The sequence below is a fragment of the Sus scrofa genome, chromosome 9 (genome assembly GCF_054392235.1).
Source record: "Sus scrofa isolate SSC_HxYL_T2T_F1_AM1 chromosome 9, Sscrofa_HxYL_maternal_Yorkshire_Landrace_v2.0, whole genome shotgun sequence".
Classification (NCBI taxonomy): Eukaryota; Metazoa; Chordata; class Mammalia; order Artiodactyla; family Suidae; genus Sus; species Sus scrofa.
The window spans coordinates 98,053,667-98,060,059 of record NC_139391.1 but is presented as its reverse complement, the minus strand read 5'-3'; positions in this window follow the sequence as shown (position 1 = coordinate 98,060,059).

The following is a 6,393-nucleotide window of genomic DNA, read 5'->3' as shown; positions in this document are numbered from 1 at the left end:
AAATGTTGCATATATATACAATGGGATATTGTTCAGCTATAATAAGAATGAAATCTTGCCATCTGTGGCAACATGGATGGACTTGGAGGGCATATGCTAACTGAAAAAAGCCAGGCAGAGAAAGATGTATTTTTTTGGTAGAATCTCTAGGATTTTTTACATATGGATATGATCACATCATCTGCAAAGATAGTTTTTCTTTCCTTCTGATTTGGAAGACTTTTTAACTCAGTTTTTTTTTTTTTTGGCCACATTGCTCTGGTGAGAATGCCCAGTATTATGTTGACTAGTGTAGGGAGTAGGGACTCTTGTTCCTGATCTTAGAGGAAAAGCTTTCAACTTTTCAACAATGAGTATGATATTAGCTGTAGGCTTACAATATGTGGCCATTATTGTGTTAAAATATGTTCCCTCTATAACTAATTTGTTGAGAGTTTTTAATCTTTTTTCAAATTTTTAATTATAGTTGATTTACAATGGTCTGTCAATTTCTGCTGTATAGCAAAGTAAACTATATATGTGCATATATATATATGTATATATATATATTCTTTTTCTCACATTATCATGTTGAGAGTTTTTATCTAGAAAGGATTTTTGTATACTGTCAAATTCTCTTCTGCTTCTATTAAGATGATCTTATTTTTATTTTTCATTTTATTAATTCTATTTAATAAAATTTATTTATTAATAAATGGATTGATTTGCATATGTTGAACTATCCTTGCATTCCAGGGATAAAGCCCCCTTGATCATGCTGTATGATTTCTATAACGTGTTTTTAAATTCACAATGCTAGAATTTGGGGAGAATTTTATTTTTTGTCTTTTCTAGGGCCACACTCATGGCACATGGAGGTTCCCAGGCTAGGGGTCTAATCGGAGCTGTAGCCACCGGCTTATGCCACAGCCACAGCAATGCAGGATCCAAGCCACATCTGCGACCTACACCACAGCTCATGGCAACAGAGAATCTTTAACCCACTGAGAAAGGCCAGGGATCGGACCCGCAACTTCATAGTTCCTAGTCGGATTTGTTAAACACTAAGCCACGATGGGAACTCTAGGGGAGAATTTTTATATCTATATTCATCACAGATATTGGTCTGTAATTTTCTTATAATGTTCTTATCCAGCTTTTTTAATCAGGACAATGCTGTCCTTGTAAAATGAAAGTGTTTCTGCCTCTTCAGGTTTTTTTTGGAAGAGTTTGAGAAGGATTGGTGTTAACTCGTCCTTAAATGTTTGGCAGAATTCACCAGTGAAACCATGTGGTCCTGGCCTTTTCTTTGTTGGGAAGTTTTGGTTTACTGACTTAATCTCCTTACTCATTACTAGTTTATTCAGACTTTTAATTTCTTCATGATTTGGTCTTTCTATATGGTGTGTTTCTAGGAATTTATCAATTTATTACAGGTTATCCAATTTGTTGGTATATAACAGTTTATAATGTAACTTCTTATAAACATTTCTATTTCCATGACATCAGTTGTAACTTCTCTGATATGTCTTCTCTATTATTCTTTCAAGCTAAATTTGGCAAATTGCTTATCTTTAAAAAAAAAAAAACAGTTCCCATTTTCACTGTTTTTTCTGGTCTCTGTTTCATTTATTTCTGTTCTGATCTTTGTTATTTCCTTTCTGCTGCTAATTTTGGTCTTAGTTTTCCTTTTCTAGGTTTTAGTTTCTTAGGTTTCCTTTTTCTGGTTTCTTCAAGTCAGCCTGTTTGAGATTGTTCTTGTTTCTTAATGTAGGCATTTATTTCCATAAACTTCCCTCTCAGAACATCTTTTGCTGCCTCTCATAGGTTTTTGTATGTTGTGTTTCTGTCTTCATTTGTTTCAAGATATTTTAGGTTTTCCCTTTGATTTATTAACTCACTGGTTGTTCAGGAGTGTGTTAATTTCCATAATATTGCAAATTTTTCAGCTTTCTTCCTGCTATTGATTTCAAGTTTTTACCATTGTTCTTAGAAAAGATGCTTGGTATCATTTCAGTAGTTGAAATCCAGCATTTCTTTGCTGACTTTCTGTCTAGCTGATTTATTTACTGTTGAAAGTCCCTTTCTATGTTTATTTCTCCATTTCTCTTAGAATTTGCTTAATATATTTAGGTGCTCCAATGTTGGGTGTATATATATTCACAATTGTGATATCTTCTTGATGAATCATTATATGATGACCATCTTTGTCCCTTGTTATCATTTTTGGCTTAAAGTCTATTTTGTTTGATATAAATATAGTTAGCTCTGATCTCTTCTGGTTTTTACTTGCAAGGAATATTTTTTTCCATCCCTTCATGTTGAACCTACATATGTCCTTACAGCTGAAGTGAGTCTCTCATAGATAGCATATAGTTGGATCTTGTTTTGTTAACCATCTGGCCACTCTATATCTTTCAGTTGGAGATTTTAATCAATTTTTATGCTTATAATAATTATTGATAGGTAAAGACTGACTACTGCTGTCTTATTTATTACTTTCTGGCTATTTTGTAGTTCACTTGTTCCTTTCTTCCTCTCTTGCTGCCTTCCTTTATGAACTGATTTTTTCCTATAGTGACATGCTTTGATTTCTCTCTTTATCTTTTGTGAATTGCTGTAGGTTTTTGCTTTGTGGCTTTGAGGCTTACATAAAACATCTTACAAATATAATCACTTATGTTACCTGATAAGTCTCACTGCATACAATAACTCTAAACTTTTACTCCGCTTTTATATTTTTGATGTCAATTTATCTTTGTATTATATATTTATTAATATACTGTAGCTATAGGTATTAATTCTCATATCCTTTAACCTTTACACTGTCCTATAATTTTTAATATAGCACCATGATACAGTATCAGGGTATTCTGAATTTGACTATACACTTAGCTTTACCAGTGTGCTATATATTTTTATGTGCTATCACGTTACTAATTAGCATCCTTCCTGTTAGCTTGAAGGACTGCTTTCAGCATTTCTTGTAAGGCAGGTCTAGTGGTGATGAATTCTGTCAGCTTTTGTCTGGGAGAGTCTTTCTCCCTCATCTATGAATGACAATTTGGCTGAACAGAGTATTTTTGATTGGCAGGTGTTTTTTTTTTTTTTTTTTTTCTTTCAGCACTTTGAATGTATCATTGTGCTACTGCACTCTCTTTGGCCTAAAAGATTTCTGTTGAAAAAATCACTGATAGCCTTATGGGAATTCCCTCCAATGTTATAAGCTTTATTCTGTCTTGATGCTTTTAAGGCTATTTATTTTTAATATTTTTATTAAAGCATAGTTGACTTATAATATTGTGCTATTTTTCTACCCCTCAGCAAAGTAAACCAGTCATACATACATACATACATACATACACACACACACACACACACACACACACACATACTCTTTTTCTCCTATCATCCCTCATCATGTTCTATCACAAGAGATTGGACACAGTTCCCTGTGTTATACAGTAGGACCTCATTGCCCATCCATTGTAAACGTAACTGTTTGCACAAGATTCTTTGTTTTAAAATTTGACAATTTTATTATCATGTGTTTTGGAGAGGATCTCTCTAAGTTGATTTTGTTGGGTGACCTACAATCTTCATTAACTTGGAGATCTAGTCCCCAGGTTTCAGAAATTCTCAGCCACTATTTCTTTAAAAAAGCATTCTGTCCTCTCTTCTCCTTCCAGAACACTAATAATTCACAAATTGGTTCTTTGGACCAATAAATCACATGACCTTTCTTCACTCTTTTTCATTCTCTCTTCTTTGTTCAATTACCTTGCCTGGGTAATTTCAAAGTTCTTGTCTTCTGTTTTCTGATTGACCTGTTCTGCTACTGAGGTTATTTATTTTTCATCTAATTCACTGCATTCTTCAGCTTCAGAATTTAGTTCTTTTTAATATTTTCTATCCCTGTTAAATTTCTCATTTTGTTTGTGTATTGTTTTTCTGATTTTGTTGAATTGTATTTCTGTGTTCGCTTGCTCATAACTCACTGAGTTTCTTCTTCTTCTTTTTTTTTTTTTTTTTGCTTTTTGAGCCCACACCTGCGGCATGTGGAAGTTCTCAGGCTAGGGGTTAAATCAGAGCTACAACTGCTGGCCTACACCACAGCCACAGCAACACAGGATCCGAGCTGCATCTGTGACATACACCACAGCTCACAGCAGCAACACCAGATCCTTAACCCACTGAGCAAGGTCAGGGATTGAACCCGCAACTTCATGGTTCCTAGTCGGATTCATTTCCACTGTGCCATAATGGGAATTCCTCATTGAATTTTTTTTTTTTTTTTTTTTTTTTGTCTTTTGGCCATTTCTTGGACTGCTCCCGTGGCATATGGAGGTTCCCAGGCTAGGGGTCGAATTGGAGCTGTTGCCGTTGGCCTACGCCAGAGCCACAGCAACGTGGGATCCGAGCTGTGTCCACATCCTACACCACAGCTCACCGCAACGCTGGATCCTTAACCCACTGAGCAAGGCCAGGGATCTAACCCACAATCTCATGGTTCCTAGTTGGATTTGTTAACCACTGAGCCACGATGGGAATTCCATCACTGAATTTTTTTAAAATAGTATTTTTGAGATCTTTATCAGGTAAATCACAGATCTTCATGTCTTGGGTTGGTTTCTGGAAGATTGTGACCCTCTGGTGGTGTCATGTTTTCTTGATTTTTCATGTTCCTTGAAGTTCTGTATTGCTGTCTTTATTAAGTGACTTCAAGAGAAACTATCTGCCATCAGCTCTGCTAGTGATTCCAAGGCTTTCTCAGACCTTCTCTGGGTACAAGTGATCCACACCTCCTGCTCCCTCTCGTGGCAGAATTCCTTTTTTTTTCTTTTCTTTTTTTTTGTCTTTTTAGGGCTGCACCCTCAGCATATGGAAGTTTCCAGGCTAGGGGTCAAATCGGAGCTGCAGCCGATGGCCTACACCACAGCAACACCAGATCCAAGCCTCGCCTGTGACTTCCACCACAGCTCACGACAATGCTGGATCCTTAACCCACTGAGCCACTGAGCGAGGCCAGAGATCAAACCTGCAACCTCATGGATGATAGATTCGTTTCTGCTGAGCCACGACGGGAACTCCCAGTCTTTTTCAGGTAAATCACCACTTTTTGGTGGTGTCATGTTTCCTTAATTTTTCATGTTCCTTGAAGTTTTGCATTGCTGTCTTCCCTTCTGAAGTCACCCCTTCCCATCTTTATTAACTGGCTTTAGGACAGAAGTATCTGCCATCAGCTCTGCTAGTGATTCCAAGGCTTTCTCAGACCTTCTCTGGATACAGGTGATCCACACCTCCTGCTCCCTCTTGTGGTAGAATTCTTAAGCTTATATGCCTTCTCTTGATCCTGCAATGCATTAGGAGGTATTGGCTGCCTCCCTTTTGTCAAAGGTGGTGATAAAGCTCAAGTTCATGGTCTCTCCCTGGCCCATGGATTCAGACCAGCCTTCTGTATGTGCTCATTAACCATCTTCCAGATCTTGCTCTTGCCACTGCTACTGGGAGTACACACAGAGCTGGCCTCAGGGGAGGGGATGTGTGGGAATGAGGCATACTGAGCATTGGGAATGCCCATGGGCCAGCTAGAGGGATCTGCAGGTGAGGCATTCCCAGAAGCTTGAGGGCAAGCTTCTTGAATGTAGTTAGAAGAATCCGTGTCCCTTTATGCCCTCACCGAGAGCTATCTGCCATTCTCCATCTCTTCCTGCCTCCCAGTCGTGTAGCTCATATTCAATACTGTGGATGGGGAGAGAAATGAGCTTCTTTGGCAGCCTCCCACACAGATAGGGAAGCCAGGTGTCAGTCACAAGCTCTCACTTCCCCAGAGAGCAATCATGGGATGAGATCTCTCTTGGCCCTAAGCTGTGTCACCTTGGGGGAAGGATGGTGTATCTCAGGTCAAGCTGTTCTTCGCACCCTCCCAATGCATCCAAACTTGTAGTTTTTTTGCTCCAAAGGTATCCTGGAGCTTTTCTTCTGGAAACCTGGACTTGTACAAAGACTCTCTCATCTGTAGGTGATTTTCTGTGATAATGTTTTCCTGGGGTTCCTGGACCAAGGCCAAGAGAGCGGGAGCCAGTTCACAATCCGCTACAGGGTCTACAGCCAGGTCTAAGATCAGTATCCCAACGAGTCGATGGAACCACAGGGAAGCAGAACTCTTCTCAGGTTCCTTGGCAAGTGGTGCTGGGTCCCCCAGCTCCCCGAAAGGTTCCTTTGTCTATGGCTGCAATTCCACATTACAGTTGTTGAGGGGAAGAGGAGGGTTGCCTTATTCTGCCATGAGGGTGATGTTACTCCTCAAGGTTTGTTGCTTTTAATGTGTTTGAGAGGGTGTGTTTTCCTTCTTATGTTTCTTCTTTTGGAATTACTGGACCATGTGCTCTGTCTCTTTTTTCTTGGAGATGA